Source organism: Fukomys damarensis, unplaced genomic scaffold (genome assembly GCF_012274545.1).
Source record: "Fukomys damarensis isolate Sample0158 unplaced genomic scaffold, DMR_v1.0_HiC HiC_scaffold_15, whole genome shotgun sequence".
NCBI classification, from domain to species: Eukaryota; Metazoa; Chordata; class Mammalia; order Rodentia; family Bathyergidae; genus Fukomys; species Fukomys damarensis.
The window spans coordinates 12,268,065-12,289,871 of NW_022900927.1; the positions used below are offsets into that span (position 1 = coordinate 12,268,065).

The following is a 21,807-nucleotide window of genomic DNA, read 5'->3' on the forward strand; positions in this document are numbered from 1 at the left end:
ATTTTTATACTTCCTGAGTTATCTTATAATTTCTCCTTTTTCCTATGATTCTGAGGTTTTTTGGTCATCTAGTAGCTATTGGATCCAGCTTTCATGTTGCCTTGTTTTTAGGTGATCACTGAATCCATAACCTACTACATCAACTTAGTCTTGAAGTTGTGATACTCTGTCCTTACACTGGCCATACCTGCTACCCATACTTTCCATCGAACTTTTCATATAATGGATTTCTGCTCGCTTTATTTTTGTAATGTCTAATTCTTTACCAAAATAGTATTTATATCTGGTATTGTCTTGTTTAACTCAGCCTATTGCTTTTGTCTTCATTAAGCTGGACAAACATATTACTAATTAAATAATTAATCTCTTTACATAAATCCTCTTTCCGCTTACTAAACATCTGATAAATTTGCTTATATGTTTCTTCTTTGATCTTTTCAAACATTTTGACCATTTGGCTTTTGAGATCATTTTGAGTGCATATGAGATCAGCTTTTGTGGAGTTAAGGGCTTTGGGAAGTATCTTTTGCCTTGCTTTCTCATTTGTCTTTAGCTTTAGTCAGATTAAGTCTCCCTGTAATTCAGTCTTAGTTTTGGTGTTTCTAACTATTATTAACCTACTCAACATAATATTTGAGAGTCTTCTTTGTGTCTAGTCTACTTCGGGGGCCTTGATCCTAGTACCACTCAGAGAGGAGAAAATAAACTGTAGTAGTGTTAGCAAAACAAAGACAATACAGATATTGACATGCAGGAGAAAGCAACTGAAAGCAACAACTATGGCACATTAACAATAGAAATCATTGATAATAATACAGCTGAAGACCAAACAGGTGTCGAAATATAAGAATCAACTAAAAAGTACACTAGAAAAGAAACACTTAACATAAGAAAAGAAATTTTATAATAAACATATAAATACAGTTATACCACATTTTGAAAGATAGTAAAGATCTACTAGAAGCAACAACTTTACCACCATTAAAAATAGAAATCAACAAGTGGCGCCACACCTGCCTCTCAAGTTCAAGGTCCTGAGTTTGATCCCCAGTACTGGGTCGGGGTGTGTATGTGTGAAAGAAATCAACAATAAGCGCACAGAGAGAACTGAGAACCTAAAAATTAAGTTCAATAGTAATAATAAAAATATAGAGGGAGGGGAAAGGGAAAAATGGAAGCAGAAATACAATTTGAAAAAAAAAAGATAATGAGAAGGAAGAGGAGAGAAAAGTGAGGTGAAAGTCCAATGAGAGAATAAAAGAAAATAAATAGAATTAGGTGAACAATATAAAAAGTACATAAGGGAAAAGAATTTAAACATTCTCCCATGTTGAGGTGGTTGGGTGAATACTTTCTTCCATGGCCTGCGGTATTGGAATCCATCAGATGCGGGGGAGGATCGTGAGTAACTCTGGGCCATCGCTGTTTCCACAGTTCACTCTTCGCTGTGTGAATGCTGGTCCTGCCCACATTTCCTACTGGGCAGGACCAGTCAGTGGTGTGGTACCTGTCACACTACAGAAGCTTTTAGCTTTTTCCCTCGTCACCACTGAGCCACTGCTGTCTCCAAATAGTTTTGTGGCCTGTGGGCTGCTGGGGTGGGTGACCCACTTGCTCCAGAGACCCCTTTGTTTGTACACACCAAAATGTGGCAGGCAGTCAAGCTGTGATGTGATGATCATATCATTGGGTGGGGAGAGCAAACAGACCCTTAGGTTCTGTCCTGGAAGTAGATGGCCCTGGGGGACCAAATAGGTTCCTGGATTTAACCCCAGCATTTTCAGATGTAACCCCCTCTGAAAACTATATGTGACTGGTCTGGCTTCTCACCACAGAAGGGGAGAACCACCATGTTCTCCACAGCCTATGCTCATCTCTGCTTGAGCTTTTCAGGGAGTCTGTGACAGGACTTATCCTCCATGACTGCGTCTGCCTTGGGGACCCCTCCCACCCCGTCACTGCAGAAACCCTGAAGTGTGGTTGTTCTGTGACTTCTGATTCCCAGAGTAGCTCAATCTTAAACAATAAATCCCTTCTCAAAATGGCTCCTAATTATATTACTTCTAAATAGGGTGGGCACTGCAGTGGATATCTTTTCCAATGTTAGCCTGACATGCAAAAAGAGTCACTTTCAGAGTACTTCATACTGTATTTGTGGCTTACAATAATCATGGATTTTCCTGAAGTAAACACTACCAGGTCACTGCTTATCACTGGGGCTACTGACTGTATTTACCTTGTGTTTATGGAGACAGGTTCCCCTCCCTGACAGCTGGAGTTAGCATTCCAGACTGCTTTCTTTTCTCCATATTGTCTTCCCCTTCTTCACTTTCTCTGCAATTTCTAGCTTTCCTGTCAGCTCTTGATTCCCAAAACTCCTCTCTCTTTCTCTTTTTTCTACTGCTATTGTTCTCCAGGTATCTCAATTTCAGATCTCACAGAGACTGCAATTCCCTAAGAGCTTTTACTCTACTATTTAAAGACCTCTCAGTCTTGAATTTGTGATGCGCTTGAGAAGCTGGGATTATGGGCATGGGTCACCATGCCAGCCAGGTTTGTATTTATAGGGATTACTCTTATTTCCATGGAAGACTCAAAGGATGTGTGGAAACTAGTTAGAGGAGGCTAATCAACACCGCAGACTAGTCGTGAAATAAAAAGGGCAGGCAAAGGACCTTCTCAGATAATACTGAGGAAGTAAACTGAGCGAAACATTTGGAAACTGATTTCGTAGGAGTGGGGACAGGAGTTAGAGAAGCTGAGAAATACTTGCAGGCTTGGTGCAGTAGGCGGTGAGGCCACCAACTGAAAGAGAATGTAAAGGTAGAGGAAGACAAGGGATAAAAGAATAAATTCAGTGTGAGATATATGGAGTTTGAGATGCCTGACAGAAATGGCCATTAGAACTTTAACTTCCAAGCCCACTGGGCAGTGCTTTGGGCTAAAAATTATATTGGAAATTATTGGAACACAGGTAATACTTAGAGCAGGGGTAATGGATTAGACGGCTAGGAGAAGTGAGGACATTGAGGAGAGGAACAGCCTGTGGATGGGTGGCTGGTCTACTACTATATGTAACCTTACTCGTGACGTTAGAGGAATGGCAGCCCTCACAGGGCCCTTGAGAGGGGTCCAGAGAAGTGCAGGAAACTGTACCATCTTTCCCTTCTGGGGGGAGCCAGTGTAGAATTTTTGAGCCTCTTTTCTGTATCCAAGAAGTATTATTAAATATATCCCTGACTATGTTGCCACATTTCCCACTAGTTACTTGGTGACTGGTATGAGATGCCCAGATGGCTGTATCAGTGAAAATGCATACTTTTAAGTCCTTGGTGAGAAGGGTTTTGAATAAGGCCCCATGGCCCATAGCAGTCAGGTCGAAGACACTGAGCATGAAGTCACTAAAGCTGCTGTGAACGGCCAGGTGGGGACTGGGGCCCCTCTGTGTGTGATGACAGGCTGGCCGGGGGGACTCTGTGTGGGATGCTGGAGGCGTGCTCAACTGCGTCTGTGGTGGAGCCACCCACGCGTCTGCTGCCTTGGTGGTAAGCACGGCCTCCAGCACGGGTGTCTGAATCCCTCCTTAAGCCACGAGGCTGTGACTTGCTGGTTTCTTCCCCCTAAGCAGCCGTCACCATCTGTTCAGTGCTTGGAAGGAGCTGTGACTCCCAGGCTGTGAAGGAGAGAAGGAAGAACGTCCTCCTTTTGTAAAAGGAAAAAGAGAAAATCCTTGTCATTTTACAAGCAGAAAACTGTTCGTGTACTAGGCTGGAAGACACCTAACCTCTGGCAATAATCATGAACTTATTCATATGTGTTCAGAGATGCAAATGTGGATGAAATTCTCAAACAGAAATTGTTAGAAGATCTAAGAAAAATTACAAGACTTTAACCATGGGGCCTAAAGAACAGTCTTAAAAAGAGTATGGAATATCTCTTTTGCCTGTTAAAGAGGACACTCTAAGGACAAGTTTTGGGGGGATATTGGAGGATTATCTTAGAGTCTTTGCACTGATCTACAACCCTGGCCCTTTTGTATTTTTTAATTTTAGGGCTGGGTCTGAGCTGTTAAATTGCCCAACTGGGCTGGGCCTGCCATCCTCCTGCCTCAGCCTCCTAGAGTGCTAGGATTACAGGTGTATACCACCACAGTCAGGTTTCTTTCTTTCTTTTTTTTTTTTTAACAACCAGGTTTCTTGAAGGGGTCCTAAATGACATGTGTACAGTTGCTGATTCCCATCAGCAGTGCTCTTACATTCTTGATTCCTGTGCTGGACTTCCTTTAAAAGATTTGTAGGGCAGGTGTCAACTGTTTTAAGATGCAATAATTTGATCCTCAAACACTGTAATATTGGCATTATTATCTTTGGTTTACAGATGAGAAACAGTAGCTCAGAGTGGTAATGTCTTATGCTGCTCTGTCAAAGCTACTAAGAGGTAGACCTGGGCTCTGAGTCTAGAGCATAGGGCTTGGTCTTGGGCTCCATACTTTTCTACTCTGACTTCATTTTTGAGTGCTCCTCACCTCCCATGCTACATGCTGCTATAGTAATTCTCTTGGATTCTGGGGCCACGTCTCCCAGTAAGTTTTATATCTGAGTGGACAGCAGGATTATGAATGCATCACACAATAGCATGGTCAGAATGCTCTGGTGGTATCTGCTGGGGAAGGAGAGAGAGGGTATAGTTAAAGGCTCACTTCTTTCTTTTTTTTTGTCCCCACTATGAAAGGACCTTCAGAGATGGTGAGGCAGGGCCAAGGTGGAGGGGAGCAGACCTCCCTGTCAAAAGACGCAGGCACAGGTTCCTAACAGTGAGTGCTGTGGGGCTGATCGCGTTCAGTATTCCTTGGGTTAAGATGGGTCAAAGACTGTTTCTATCTTCAAGTTGAATTGGGGAAGGCAACAAGTAAGAAAGCATGTAAATTTCTATCAAAATTCAATTTGAGTGACTCTTGTTCCCACTGGAAGACAGAGCTTTACTGACAGCTTGCATTTGGCTGCTAATTAAATTTCCATTACCCGCTTCTGTTAGTCACAGCATTAGATGCAGAGAGGTTGGCCCTGGGAGTTTTTTCTGAGTTGATGGGTCTTTGATTTTTATGGCTCTCTTTTGTTTTTAGTACTGTTATTACAGAAAGACAAATTCTGAATGGAGCTGAGGCTTGCTCTCAGTATCTGATGAAGGTAATATTATGAAAAAAGAAATTATGAGCTATGTACCTGTTTACACCATTACAAAAAAAGACAGTGTAAAGTTTGCTAATTGCTAAGTGTCCATTTTGGAAGGTCATTATTCCGTGAGTTACACCTTGACGATGCACAGTCCTTACCTCCAATGTTAGTGTGTGGCTCGGGTTCTCTACTACCCATGATGCATTTTGGTTGGATGAATAAGTATCTTCATTTTACTCTTTACACTACCTTGATAACCCTTCAGGTTCTTAATAAATATGGTATGGTAAATCTTTTTTGGTTTTCATTTTCTTTTTTTAAAATTAATTTTATCGGTACATTTTAGGTATACACTATAATGACCCTCATCATTGGAAAATTGTACCTTTACACAATTAATCTTGTTTCTTATTTTTTCCCATTCTCCTGCCCTCCCATCAACCCCTCCCCTTCCTATTTATAAAGGCTGTTTCCATGTTTTCCTTTTCTCATATTAATTCCATTCTCTTCTTTTCTTTCCCTAACCCTTTCTTCTTCCACTTCCCCATTGGACCTTTTCTTCCTGTTTCACATGCTCTAGTATGCCTTTTGATCCTTATTTACACTTTCAGATTCTCATACCTATTGGCTTCCATTTTCAAGACTGACTATATAATGTGGTTTTGTAGATCTGATGGCAAGAGATTGGCTAGCTTCCACATTTATTTAACAATCACTATTGGCACCTCTGTTGGAAGGGTTTTCAATTCACCATCTCTAATCTGCCTTCCTGAAAGATTTAGTGACCAGATGTCCAGGATCAGAGAGGAAGATCTTGCCTGCCAGAGTCAATATTTTTCCTGCTGGCCCAGGGATTTGAAAATCCTCATCAAGCGTTGCTAAGGATGTTTTTGGTAGAAATATTGCTAACCAAATTCTTGGTTTCTAGGCTGACCCAGTTCTGACATTGGTAAACTCCCTTTTATGTTTTCATCTTTATCAATTCTTTTTTAAAAAAATTTCACTGTTTTTAAAAACAAACTTTGTTTTTTCACTTTCAGTCTGTTCATCTTTATGACTGTATTTCTTCCTTCCCATAGAGATATTTCTACCTTCAATTCATTTTGCTGTTGCTTTCGGTGCTTGCCTGATGCAGTAACTACCAAGCAGATGGGCATGCTGCTCAGAACATGGTCCATAGGTTAGCATCACCCACGAGCCTGTTAGAACTACAGAATCTCAGCCCTCAGGCTAGATTGATTGGTTTCATATCTGTATTTCCACATGTTCCTCAGCGAAACTGTATGTATGCTAAATTTTGAGAAGCTCTGTTCCAATGGGTGGCCTTGAAAACCCAGTTCTCCCTAGCAACCTGGACAGAGTGGGCACCATTACCACATCGTTTCATACTTATCCATCAAGGAAACAAAACCCCTGCAGTATTGAGATATATTTCAAAATGACAAAAAAGTGTCATTTTAGAGTAAGAGTTCACAGAACAGTGGGAAGATGAGCAGATGTCTTGATTGCAGCTGCATGTACTAAGTGACACATTTCGTAAGGCGACCAGATGTCTCCCTTTCATCTGAGTAACAGTAACTCCCCAAGAGACATGCAAGTGGGTGAGCACTCCAGCTCTGGGACTGGCAAGTGCTTCAGTGTGATAGCCTTGTCATAGGGACTAAGGGGTTCATAATCGTTTCTTCAAGTTAATGTAACAGCTTCAATAGTTACATATCCACAATATTCACAAACAACAGACGCTCAATAGAAATTTACCATAGTAGTGCATCTCAAACTCTAATAAGAAGTTGAAAAGCACAGGAAACTCCAGGGGATCTTGGTTGAAGAGAAGATTCTGATTCCATGCATCTGGGGATGGGGCCCGAGAGTCTGCATTTCTAGAGGGCTCCCAGGTGACACTTGTGTGGCAGTTTGAGGAATAAAGAAATGTGGTTATAATCTTGACTCTAATTCCCCAAACAGGAATTTCAACCTGAAAAACAGTAAGTATTTTCAAATGCTCTGCCACATGGGCTATTTTTCCACTCTGGAATGAGTTCCAGAACTTTATAAAGATTTAGGAGAGTAATTGTAGTGGTGTCTTTTCTTTTTAAAAATTAAACTACATATTACCCTACCTTTACCTAGAGCAGGACAGACAGAGTGCATCAGCCTTCAGTCCCTTTCACCTCCCATCCATCCAGCATACTGTCACCAACATAATCTTCCTGAAATACTGCCTTTCCCGTGTCACTTCTCTGCTGCAGAATTTACAGTCATTTCCCATTTCTTATTGGATCAAGTCTAAATTCAACTGCCAGCCTTTCAAGGACTCTCATACTTTGGCTTACTCTATTTATTCAATCTTATTTTCTACCTCTTAGCTGGACCTCTCCCTGTCAGTCAGCCCCACCTGTGAGCTGTCTCCCTCCACTGCCAGGTCAAACTGTATAAGGATCCACCTGGATCTTGCTCAGTTCCCATAACAGTGCAAGGGGGAACTCTCCCATGATATTGTCCCTAACTTCTTTAGATCACAGCAATCACATCTTTCTTTGAATTCCTATGGTTAAATGATTCAGCATTTAAAGTTGGTTTACATATAGGTTGTATAGCATATTAATGTCCCACTACTGTAATAGATACCCTAGGCAAGTCAGTTTAAAAGGAAGAAAGGTTTTTTAGCTCACAGCATCAGAGGTATGGTTCATGGTTGTTTGCTCTGTTGCTTTGGGCATGCAGTAGCACAGGATATCATGACGGGGTCGTGTCAGAGGAGCCTTATCTACCTCATCTGTCCAGGAAATGAAGAGCAAGAGAGGAAGGGGCCAGGGTCCCAATTCCTTCTTCAAAGGCACATCCCCAGTGACCTATGTTTCTTCTGGGGCTTTTGGCTAAGATCAAGTACAGAAGGACTGTTTTCAAAAAGATTGAAAACTATAGTTATTTAAATTTAAAAATTTATTACAGTGAAAGACCCATGGCCTTATTAACCCCCTCAAAATACTCCACTTCGCTTCTGATATACTTTAAAAAAATATTTATTAGCACTTAATAGGTCCTTTTATACTCTTAGACTCAGTTCTTCTTTCCTATTATTTTATTTTACAGACATTTTTGTATGTGTGTAGAAAAATTATATACATTTGCTTCTAACACATATGCCATCATTCTTTCCGCTACCTCTAGCAGTTCTGGAAGTCCTCTTTCGTGGTATCTTTTGTTGTGCTGTCTTGGCTGTTTTCAATGTCCTGAAGTGATTCAAAGTGTTTACCTTTCATGGGCACTTCAAATTTGAGGGAGAGCCAGAAAGCTCCCAGTGCTAGAGGACTCACTTTACTCACTGTCATGTTTTTATCAGTCCACCTTTTCACCGCATCTTACTCAGGACCAGGAATTGCCATACTTTGATAGACACCCATGAGAGAGGACTTCACAACTGCTTCAGAAAGTGGCAAGGGTGATGCGATCAGTGTGTTTTAGAGGGGGACTAATGGCACTATGTCTTTTTTACTGTAATACATTTTAAAAAATTTAAACATGTATATTTCAATCACACCTTACGTTCTTGAAACCCATTTGGATTCATTTAGATTTTTGCTATTAAAAACATTACTGTATTTTGATGCATATATAGCACCAGTTGGCTCTGTTCTGAGGAGTACATTGCTGAGTCATGGGTTTCACTGTTGTGTAGTTCAGTAGTTTGCTCTTTTTTGTTGCTGAATAGTATCCCATTGTTATTAATTTACTGGTTTGTCTATTTGATCATCTGTTGATGGACAGTTGTATTATTGCCAGTTTGGGAATATTGCAAATCAAGCTACATGAATATTCATCATGTGAACATATGTTTTCATTTCTCTTAGATGTGGGCTATATAGGAATGAAATTGTTTGACCACAGAGAAAAAAATTTCATTCATAAGAAGCTGTCATAATGTTTTCCATAATAATTGTATCATTTTACACGCCCACCAACAAAGCATGAGGATTGTAGTAGTTGCACGTTCTCACCGACACTTACTATTATCAGTTTTTATAGTTTTAAGCATTTCAATGAATATTAAATGGTATGTAATTGTGATATATATGTATATAATCTCTAAATATATATGTATATCTCTAAATTACAATGTTGGATACCTTTTCATGTGCATATCAGCCCTTTACACAAAGTGTTTGTTCAGGTCTTTAAATCATATTTTTTATTGGGTTGCTTGTCCTTTTATTGTTGATCAGTGAGTTCTTTTATGTAGTCTGGATCCAGTCTTTGTCAGACATCTGTACTGAAAGGTGGTGGATTGACCTTTCATTTTCTTAGTAGGATTTTCTAAAGAGAAAAAGCTTTTTATTTTAATGATTCACAGTTTGCCTTTTTATTTATTTATTTTTTTGTACCAGGGATGGAACTCAGGACCTTGTGCTTGTGAGGCAGGCGGCAGCCCCACTGAGCTAAATCCCAGGCCCTAATTTGCCTTTTAAAAATCTTCTATTATTTGCATTTTCTTTGTTCTTAGAAAACATTACCTACTCCAAAGTTGTGAAGATTTTTTTCTTATGTTTTCTTCAGGGATTATACTTCTACCTTATTTGTATATATCTGTGATCTATTCTGAGCTCATGTATATGGCAGGAGATGAGTTGATGTTCATTTGTGTGTATTTGCTGCATGTGCACCAGCTGTTTCATAACATTTGTTCAAAAGACTTTTCTTTCTCTAATGACCTTGGCACCTTGGTTGAAAATGAACTATCCATGTGTGGTGCTATTTTAAGAGTCTTTGTTCTTTTCCATTGATTTATTTCCTTATTGCCGTTTGGGTGCTACATTTTCTTTACACTGCAGTTTTATAATTAAGTCTTGGATCAGGCAGTACAAATACTTCAAGATCATTTTGCCTAATCTATCCTGTGCATCTCCAAATAAATTTTAGAACCAGCTCTTTAATTTCTATGAAAAGTCAAATGGAATTTTGACTGGCATTACACATAATACATAAATTAATTTGTATGGCACTCACTTGTTAACAGCAGTCTTCCATTTCCCAGAATATGACATTTTTTATACTCAGACTTTAATTTCCTTTTCCAGTGTCTTATAGTTTGAAATGAAAAAGTATTGCTTTCTTTTTAAATTAAACTTATTTATAATTATTTTGTTTGTTAAATTTAATCTTTCAAGTATATTGATCTTACATAAAAGTGGCTTTTTGCAAAATGAAATTATATCTTGAGGTCTTACTAAATTCACTTGCTTATCTCTACAAGAGTGTAGATTTTCTCAGAATTTTATGTGTGTGATCAACTCCTTTGACAATAAATATCTTTATTTGTCTCCAAACAATGATTTCTATTTTACTTTTTTGTTTTATTTTATAGTGCCTATTTAAGAATGGAGAGCAAATATTCTTGATATATTTTCTGTATAAGAGTGAATATATTCATTTTTTCCTGCTACAAATAAATGGGTGTTGATTTCTGTCAAATGACTTTTCTACATCTGTTGAGATGATCATATAGTTTTAAAATTCCAGTAATATATTGAATTGCATTGCTTATTTAATTAACCTTGCACTATTGGGATGAACTCCAATGGTCATACTCTTTAATTTTTGTACATGGATAGTTTTGGTTTGCAATAAAATTTTTGATGTATTTTGTACTTAAGATCATGATGCATATTGGCTTTAAATTCACTGATAAATTATAGGCTATTCAGATTTTGTATTTTTTCTTGGGTGATTTCAAAGGTTGTGCTGTTCAAAGAACTTTTACCTTTAAATTGTCATATTTATTAATGTAACGCAGTATATTAACATAGCAGAAGCATAGTATATTATCTTTTTGCTATTTGCAGGATGATGTAGCAAAGTTGCTGGTCTTATTCCTGATAATGGTAATTTGTACTTTTTCCATTTCTCTTTTTTATGTGTCTTGCTAAAGATTTATCATTTTCATTAAATCTATGAGTAAAGTGGTAGGGAATTTTAAGAGAGATCTGGAAATTTTAAAAAAGAACTAAATGAAAATGCTAGGACTAACAAATGTAATCTCTGAAGAAGATCACTGCATGGGATTAATAGCAGGTTGGGCACAACAGAAAAGAGGACCAATTTAGAAACAAAACAATAGAAATGATCTAAGCTAAAGCACATAGAGAATAAAATATAATGAAAATAAACAGAACTTTAATAATCTGGAGATTTTTAAGCAATCTGTCATATATGTAAATGGAATCTTAAAAAGTTAAAAAAGATAAAATTAGTTATTAACAATATTTTAAAAATATTGAGTATAATTTTCCAATTTTGATTAGAAAAAAAAAGGTACACAGCTTTTACATCAAGGAAGTTAAAGCCAAAACAAGATTAAGAAAAGACAATCCTCACTTAAAATTGTAAGAGTCAAGCTGCTGAAATTTGTTTGCTTGTAGGGAAAGTGGGAACAGTAGGGGAAAGGGAATAAGGGAAAAGAAAAAAATATGAGAAGTTGAAAAAATGGAAATAAAGTGTTTGCAAATGTGGAGGGGAGGAGGGGGTGAAGGGAGGGTAGGGACAAGGGGAAAAAATGAGAACCAAGACCTGTCATGTAAAGGTACAAGATCCCAGTAATGAATGTAATTGTACTGTATACCTAGAATGTACCATTAAACAATAAAAAGAAAAAAAAAGAAATTTGTTTGCTTGCTTTATTTTTGCTTTTTTTTTTTTAAAAGGAAAAGTCTCACTATGAATCCCAGGCTGGCCTTGAACTCACTGTGATCCTCCTGCAGCCTCCTGGGTGCTGGGCTTGCAGGTGTGTGCCACCATGGCCAGCCTGAAAAAAATTTTTCCCTGCTTTTCAGAATGAGAAAGACATTTTACATAATGATGATATTTGATTTTTCACTAGAAACAATAGAAGTCAGAGATGGAGGAATGGTGTCTATTCTGCATGAAATCAGCTTTCAACTCAGAGTTCTTTATCAGTGGACATACAGTTCATAAAAATGAAGGAGAAATAAAAGAAATTTTGAAATAAATTAAAACAGAGAGATTTGTCATTGCAGTAGACAAAAGTAGGCTGAAGGGAAGTGATGACACTAGAAATTCAGATCTACAGGAAGCAATGAAGAGGCCAGTGTCTTGGTAGTGAGACACTCAGGGTGGCAGAGTCTGGCGGTGTGGTTAGAAGTGTCTGGTAGAGGCTATTCCAAGGATGGTTCCCTCAGAAGATTTTTCCTGTGGAAGAAAGTGGCACTTTGTCTCACTTGATTACTTCTGATGTGGGATTCTCTAGTATTCATATTTATTCATTGAGCTACCCTAGAAAAACCCAATGTATTCCTTTCTGTTGTCCATAACCTAGAAATGGTTCTGGTATCTACCTTGAACTATAAAAATAAATAATACATTATGAGGATAAAAAGAGACTATGTAGTTAGAGTGTTTAGGATAGTGCCTAGGACATACTCAATGCTAAATTTATGTTAATATCCTCATTTCCACTTATAAAACGTTGTGACTACTGGCTATGTGCTGGGCCCATAGTTCTCAGTGATTTGCATTTACTGGTGAACTAAACAAAGATCTTTGCCTTTGTGGAGCTTATATTGTAGCAAACAATAAGCATAATGTACAAGTCAATTATTGAGTGCATTACAGTGTTAAGTGCTAAGTAAAAGCAGCAAGTTAGAGAGTGGATCAGAAATGCCAAGAACCAGAGCACTGCAGTATTGTATAGAGTGGTCAAAGTAGGCCTCACTGATAGGGTATTTGAATAGAGACCTGATATAAAAGAGGGAGTTTGTAATGAAGATATCTGGGGAAAAGCACTCATATCATAGGAAATAACTATTGCAAATGCTCAAAGACAGCTTGGTGGCTGTGTGGAGCAAGAGAGAATGTTATGGTCCGAAAGTTTTTGTTCTTCAAATTCATGTGTTGAAACATAATCCCCAATGCACAGTATTAAAAGGTGGGATATCTGGACGGTGATTGAATACAAGAGCTCTACTCTCATAAAGGGGATTAGTGCCTCATATAGAGGCCTGAGTGAGTCTGTAAGTCCCTTTTGCTTTCTCTTATTCCTTTCTATACCATCTACAAGGAATAAGCCCCCACCAGACACTTTGATCTTGGAAGCCTCTTCTTCTTTTTAGCTTCTATAATCATGAGCGATTTCTACTGTTTCCAAAATCACTTAGTCTGTGATATTTCATTATAGCTATCTTAATGGACTGAGACAGAAAGAGTAATAGGAAATGAGGTAATTGTTACTCCTCATTTTCCTGCCATATTTGTAGACATTGTTTATATATTGCTTCTTGAAATTCTTTCTGTGGGTCCATTGAATGAATATTTCTGTCCTCCAGTGCACTGGCTATCATAGGACAAGGACTGTATATTTTGTTTTGCACCATTAGAACCCTTAAATGCATACTACATACAAATCCTCTGGTGGGTGTTGAATACATAAGTTAATATATGGCACCAATACCTTTGCTTCAATTCAATGATCTGTGCTTCGCACTGAGACAAGGAGGAAGTGACATCTTTTTCTGCTTCTCTGCTTGCTCCATCAGTGTAGATTACTGTAAGCTGGGTGGTGTTAGAGGTTTTAGCAGTCTTGTTCACTGACACTTACTTAGTGTCTCTCATTGTGCTTATCATATGGGATATGTGTGTGTGTGTGTGTGTGTGTGTGTGTGTGTGTGTGTGTATTTTAGAAAGCTTTAGTATCAGAAATTTCATTGACTGCATGTTCTGTTAACCCAGAGTACATTAGCAGGATTATGCCTCATTCTGTTTAGGTTGCTAGACATTTACTCCTTCTGGGACCATGCCTCTGCCCCTTGACCATCCCCCGATCCCAGGAAGGAAAGGCATGGATTGGCAGATATGAGGATTTTTCACCATTTTGTATGTCTGACAACCAGGGAGTTAAAACACAAATGGTATAAATGGCATAGCCATTATTAAAATGTAGTATTTTCCTTATGGGGACAGAGGTATGATTATTGTCACACAAAACAGATTTTTGCCCTGAGAAACAGTATTAGTGCCTAGAGTCTATTGATTTCCTTACTTTTTGCTTTGCTTGTTGTAATTTCCAACATGGCATATTTATGAACACTGGATATTACATTAGAAATTATATTTTTCATTATATTACATTGCTTGAGAATGTCATAAATTTCAAATTTGTACATCTAAAATGTATTACAAATAAGATGTATGCTATTCACCTTCAACTAAATATATTTTGTACCAACAATGAACTAGCCAATAGCGTATTAGAAAGACTTTTGGGAGGGTGATTCACAGATACGATCAGTAGCAGGAAAGGGAGGCACCTCTTAGTCCAAATTAACAGCATGGCAATGATTTAACTGTAACCTTGACAGAGCTTCCAGAGTAAATAATTACCATTTCCATCACTGCTTAAGATAGCATGTGAGATATGAAATCTATGGGTACTTAGTCACCATGAATTACTTATTGCTGGGGACTTTCTAGGGGGAGAGGATAGATTCTTAAACCGAAAAGTGATGTTCTCTTCTAAAGATGTTGCCCACAATACACAGAAAACAAAAGGTTTTGGCTACATAAAGGTTTTAGCAGGAAAGTAGTGACCAGAAAATAATCACATATCTGGGACAAAGAAGAATTAATAGAACGAGACTTTGTAAAACCATTTAGGACATTATTATTAGAAGAGAAAATCTTAAAAACAAAAGCCAAGGGAAATGAGATAATGAAAGGATAACTGGTTGTATCAAATGTAATGAAGACTTGTGGGTCTTGAAAAGTACATTAACGGCTGAACTCATCAGTAAAATAGAAGATCCCTGAACACCTTTCTGTTTCTATACTGGCAGGCAAGAATGCCCTACTTGCTTAGTCTTGTCAGGAGGTATGAAATTCCTGTCTCCTGCCACTTCTATTTTAGTCACTTTTGACAAGCTTGAAACAGTTTCTAGTGGCAATGATTTATATTATTTCAGCAGGTACTATTGCTCTATGTACTTTTAGGTGCATTAAAAATTTTTTGTTCTTCCTTTTCTACTAGCTCTTCTCCTGGATCACTCCTTTATCTGCACGCTTGTGTAGGCCTGTTCCCCAGTCTCTGCCCCTTTTCTCGATCAGAGTCTTCCTCTGGGCTGTCTCATTCCATATTATGGCTTTGAATGACAATCTTTCCTGATGATTTTCATGGCTGTGGTTACTGTTCTGATTTCTCTTATTAATGAAGCTGAGTTTCAAACTGCCGGCCAGATGTCACAGTGATGTTTGCCTGGGAATGTTGCATCTCCCTCAAATCAACTCCTTTTGTGCTTAATATTCTGCTTTTGGGCATCAATATCCTGGGCAGCCTTTCACCTTGGCTAGTAATTCAAAATAATTTCCCCAACTATCTTCTCTTTCATACTCCGTCTTGTTCATCCTTTTTTCTGTGCTTGTTTGGTTATACCTCTTTGTCCCTTCTGTGCCCACAGCTGCTTTCCTAATTCATGTCTCTTTCACAGCCTGGTGAAATGTTAAAGAGCTTCCACACTGCCCTTCATTTATGGATTCAGTAATTCTTCATTAAATGCCTGTTGTGTACCAGATACTATTCTAGGCACTTGCGATATAGCTGTGAACAAAACAGAAAAAAAAAATGTCTCTTGTCAAAGAGCTCATACTGCTGTGGGGCAGATGAAAGCCACAAAAAGAGGTGAATTTATAATTTATTAGAAAATGAGCTATATGGAGAGAAATTAAGCAGGGCAAGTAGAGAAAGATTGTCACGGGACAAGGTTGCTGTTTTATTCATGTTTAGTGAAAACCTCATTGATGAGGGAGGTTTTGTGCAGACTTGAAGGAATGAGCTATGTGTATGCAAGGGGTGACTGAAAAATATGGTGAATGCTTAAATTAAGGAAAAAAACTTATTTAGTAAAAGCCTGCAGAAATGGTGGGATAATGGTGTTCAAACCAGGGGAGGGAGGAGTATTGTGAGGGGGATTAATAGTAATGTGTCTTTTTTGCTAATAAATTTACCCCTTTGTCGTGACATTTCTCTGTCACACATTGCTTCTGGTAGGGCAATTTGTGCCAAATAAAAATTACAGTGTGTACCCACCCACCTTTTTTACCAGGCCTGGCACTGTGTAACTTCTGTCTCTTCTTCACAGTGATCATGAGGGGTAAACATTTTGAGTTCGTTCAGGACTCAAAGACAGCCACAACAGTGCAACTAATAACATGAAAAAGGACTTCAGAACTACTTTAGAAAGTGGCAAGAATATTACAGTAAGTGGGTTCAAAGCATGGAGTATTTTAAAGGGGATTAATGATGATGTGTCCTTTATTGTGGTGAATTAAAAAACGTATTATTTGACCATACCTTGCATTTGGGGCAATAGCAGAGGTGAGGCAGGCTTGGAACATTTCTGGTTCAGCTCTGTCTTCTAGCAGGAGCTTCCCAGGTTGGCTGGAGTGGAAAAAAAGAAGGTTGATAAAAGAGGGCTTGCATTTCTGTTCTGACATGACAGGTCACTGCTGGATTTATCCAATAATCACATGATACCAGATTCTCATCACAAACCTAGGATACTACTAGACTCCTAGGATACTACTTTCCAATTTTTAGGAAAAAAATGATAATGGTGTGGACTAGGATGACAGCAATATTGACGTCGACTCTGAAGGTAGAGCTGATTGAATTTCTCAAAAAAGGTCTATGCGTAGAGTATAAAAGCAAGTAAAAAAATTAAAAAATGGCACCATGTTTCACGATTTGAAAGGAAAGCTGGAATTAACATTTAGTGAGATGGGGAAGGCACAGGTATAAGAAAGGAAGCTAGTTGGGCTAGCAAGTAGGTAATACATTGTGAATTTAGCTTTGGACATATTACATTTGAGTTGTATACAGACATCCAAAGGTATATTTGGATTTGGAGTTGGAGAAATAGTTCTGGGATTTGAGGTGAAGCCAGAGTTAGAGATGTTAGGTTTCGAGTGACAATTATGACCCTAGGTGATAGATATATTACCCAAAGAGTTAATGTGGATGAAGCAGAGATTAAAGAGCTGAAGAGGAGGCAGCAAAAGAGACTAAGGAGGGGAATTAAGAGACAGCATTGTCCTGGGACCACAGAGAAGACAAAGTCTGAAGGAGAGATTAATCGATTATGTCAAATATAGGTAGTAGATTGGATAAGCTAAGACATTTAGGGTGAGGAATGCTTTTTTTTTGTGTGTGACCTCAAGCTATCTTGATGGAATTGTTAGCATAAAAATCTTATTGGAATAGCAGAGGAGCCAACACGGCAAATTTAGACAACTTTTTTTTTTTTTTCGGTATTGGGGATTGAACTCAGGCAAGGCAGGTGCAGCACCACTGAGTTAAATCCCTGACCCTAGACAACTATTTTGAGCTAGCAGAGAAATAGCATGGTAGGTAGAAGGAACCTACATTATATCTCTCTGTAGCAGAGCCTGAGATGGAGATGTGGCTATGTGTAATGAAGACACAAGAGAGGGGAGAGGGGAGAAATTGCTTATCGCAGATGTGGTTTTGGCTGGAGTTTGCTTCACCTGGATCCCACGGAGTGCTCTGGAGTAGGAGTTGTGTCCCACAGTTGGTCCTACCTTGAAGCAAAGGGCTGAGCCAGTGTGCACTGAGGACTCAGCCATGGATGGCAGCACCCCCAGCTGGGGATGTGGATGTGTAACCTGCTGGACCAGGGCAGTTCCACTGGCCATGGGTAATTCTTTGAAGGCAGGAGCAGTGGGGATACAACAAGGATCCAGGAGGAGTGCTGACGGCATGTGCTACAGGGACCATGGGATTTATTGTAAGGTGGGAAACACTATGGTGTATTTTCCATCGATGGGAAGGACCTAGTTGAGAAGGAAAATGTAATAATTGTTGAGCAAGATAACAACCAATTTCACCTTGCAATCCAAACTTTAAACCATGACCATAAATCTGTATCCAGGAACTGGCAAGATATTCTGAAAAATCATTCTTAAAATAGAACCTGAAATGCTAAAATCACTAGGCAGATTAAAAACAACCTGAAAATACCTTGCTAAACATGAAAATTTCAGACACCAAAGAAACATGCCATTTACTAATTCTTTTCCTTGACAACTTACATTTCTGTGCCTCAGTTTCTTCATCGGTAGCATGGAACATTAGTAATAGTATTTACAGGATTTTTATGCTATTCATGAGATAATATATGGAAGATGGTCCTCAAGACACCTCACTGCTTTGCCATGGCTGGCTAGGGCACCATCCAGAGTGCCGTGCAGTGCAGAGGGAGGGCTGGCGGGGTCTCGCAAGGATGAGGGAAGGGCGGTAGCTCCAACAGCAGTGGCTGCGGCTCCAGCATGAAGAGGAGGCTGGCTTGGGGGGCAGCATGAGTCAGTGGTGGGCTTCTTGTCCCAGCAGGGCTTGTATGGGGACCCCCTGCTCACTCAGGATTTTCAGAGGAGATGCCTGTGGGGCTGCAGAAAACCTCTACAAGAAGGACCTCCTCAGCCACTTCAGCTGTGTCAATGCCATCAAATTCTTCAAAAATGGAGGCCAGTGGCTGGTCTCAGGAGGAGGCGACCACTGGGTTTTGCTGTGACACACAGAACAAACCATCCGCACCAGGGTCAAACCCATACAGCTGAAGGGAGAGCCCATTCCAACATTTTTTGCTTGGCTTTCAGCCGTGAGGACACCAAAGAACTTTCTGGAGGAAATGATGGAAAAATTATCCTCCATGATGTTGAAAGCAGTGAGATCTTTAGAATATTCCATTCTATGTGTTTGCTCATGAAGATCCAGTATGTGGCTTGTCAGCCCAGTAAATGACAGCATTTTTGCCAGTTCTTCAGATGATGATGGCTGAGTTCTTATTTGGGACATCCGGAAGTCTCCTCATGGAGACCCTTTCTGCCTGGCAAACTATCCTTCAGCCTTGCACAGTTCCATGTTTAACCCAGTGGAGCCCAGGTTATTGGCCACAGCCAATTCAAAGGAAGGAGTAGGACTTTGGGGTATTCAAAAACCTGAGTTCTGTCCTGTGCTATGGCAGCCATCTAGCCCTCCAAAGTGCCATGAGTGTGCAATTCAGCAGCAATGGGACCCAACTCCTGGCCCTGAGGCCTTGTCTGCCTCCTGTGCTGTCTGGCATCCAGTCCCACTTGCCCATGTTTCAGTTTGACAATCAGGGTGACTTCAACTCATGCATCATGAAAAGCTGCTGCTTTCATGACCAATACATCATTTCCAATAAATCCAATAAATAAATGGCTTCAACCTGTACTTGTGGACAATCCCTGCAGACCCAGAAATAGGTAGCATTGGCAGAGTGGTTAATGGAGCCTTCATGGTGCTAAAAGGGCATCGATCCATTGTTAACCAGGTCCTATTAAATCCTCACACTGAAGCCATCAGTTCTTCTGGTGTAGGAGAGATTTTCAAGACCCGGAGCCAGGATGTACCACAGACCTCGAAGGCTGCATTGAGGATGATTCCTGCTGTCTCTACACCCATGAAGCATACATCAGCCTGGCGCTGAACAGGGGAGCAGCCTGTCCCATGACTACTCTAATCAGTCTGTCCAGGAGGACCCCCGGATGATGGCAGTCTTTGTCTCCCTGGTCCGCCCAGAAATTGAGACTCGGACTCAGGCAGCGACCTCAGCGATAGCACAACCCTTCAGCAGCACTCCGGGGTCAGTGAGGCCTCTGGCGACACTGCCTCGAGTCCTCGGCCTCAGTGCCCCGCTCCCCACCCACCACCGTGGAGGAGGCCAACAGAGCCTTCCATCGGGGGCCCCTGCATATCGCGGCCGCACTTGCAGCGGCGTCCACCTCACCAGCCGCCCATCTGTGAGGACACAGCCTCTCGCCAGCAGAGCCCCTCAGCTCTGCAGCGTCACCAGGACAAATACCTCCTAGCTCTGTTCAACGAGTCAGATCCAGAGGACAATGCCTGTAAGGTCCGGCTGGACACAAATCTCTTCCCCCCACCCTCTTGCCCAGCCCTGAGGATAAGCTCCGCAGCTCCAGCAGCTCCCAGAGCAAGGAGGAGCTGAAGGAGCGCCGCACCGCTAGGCAGCGGAACGCTGCACGGAGGAAGCAGAAGACACTTTGGAAGGAGAGGCCCAGTGAGCCCACTAAGCCCTCCAGCACCTACCCTGGTGAGGACAGCTGCGACTACCCACCGATCAAAGTGGACGACCCTCTCCTCCTCCCCTGCCTCTCCCCCACCCCCCAGTGGAGCCTTTCTGTCCTGGAGATTCAGCCAGCCGGGCATCACCACCCTCGGACATAGAATCAGTTGAGCGAAAGATTTGTAAAGCTTACAAGTAGCTCCCTTACTCCTGCATCTCCTACTCAGATAACAAAGATGGAGGTGCTTCCATAGTGGGAGGGGAGGCTGATGAAGGGAGAACAGGAATCAGCCACAAGGACAGCCCTGCGCTTTCTTCTTCAAACACAGCCCTGGCCCAGAGAATCAGGACGTGGCCCCGGAAGGCGGCAGCAAAGATGCATATAAAGAGGGGACGTCCACTAGAAATCCTAGCAGCGACCCTTGGGCAGAGGCACCAGAGGGCACCTCTCAGGACTCTAACAATTGTGGCTCTGTAGAACACTCTTTTGAAACAAAGAAGCTCAATGGAAAGGTCCTCAGCAAGGTCCTGAGCAGCTGGGCTAAAGAGCCACCCTCTCCTCTTGAATGTCCAGCTGGCCATTGACCTGTGTTGAGTTGGGAATGGAGAAAGGTCCAAGTAACTCCCTTGTAGTGAGACAATAGCATAGTGCCCCTGTGCAAGGGTCTCTGAAAGTCTTTGCTGAGACTTTTGACTCGTTCTCCTGTGTGTGTGTGTGCACAGTGGTGCTGTGAGCTCACTGCCTCATGAGACTTTTCTTTTAATTGCCCATCAGCAAGGAACTGTGGGTCTGTAGTTTTTGCCATTTCACACTATTCACAAGTTGTAGGTGCTCAGGTCTTAAGGAGGAGTGCCTGATAGATCAGATTGTGCAGCCATTAGGTTGTAGGTTTATACCTGGAGGATATAAAGAAGCCTTCAGTCATTGGCTCTGCTGGAGAGGAAATCATGGCTCCTTTCTTAAAGAAACCTTCCATATTTTTTCTAAGTAACACTTCCTCATTGAGCAGATAATATAGAGATACTAAAAGCAAACATTTTCAGTGCTAGCAAGAGGTTAGCCCTTCAGATTCAAGAGCATATAGATCCCTGATGAATTTCATTGTTTGTGAATTGAGCAGGGTTGTGATATGTCATAAATTATGACTAGTCACAGATAATGCGCTTTAACCAGTTAGGTGCTAGTTCTCAGGAGACACTGAAAAGGCCAGGTGCTTCCTTGGCTCTGACCAATGGTGACTAGGTATACTAAAAAAGGGGGAAAGACAGCTCTCTAAAGATTTGTGTCCAGCCTACTAATGTGGGTGTTAGGGATGTGTTAATGAAGAAGTGTAGTAAAGAGAAGAATGTGGTATTATATTCTTTTAACTCAACCCCAAACCACCGGTCAGAATTAATGGGACTGTTGCCTTCCCTTTGGCTGGCTTGCAGTGGCAGAGGCTGTGGTGTTCTAATTGAACAATGCAGAGCAGTAGGCATCTCTTGAAGTGGCAGATTTTTTTTAACAT

The 21,807-nt window shown here is 40.5% G+C and overlaps 1 pseudogene; it reads left to right on the forward strand.

Annotated features, from left to right (window-relative positions):
• The first annotated feature begins 1,359 nt into the window (after nt 1-1,359).
• LOC104874003 lies at nt 1,360-20,884 on the forward strand (annotated as a pseudogene).
• Nucleotides 20,885-21,807: the final 923 nt, after the last annotated feature.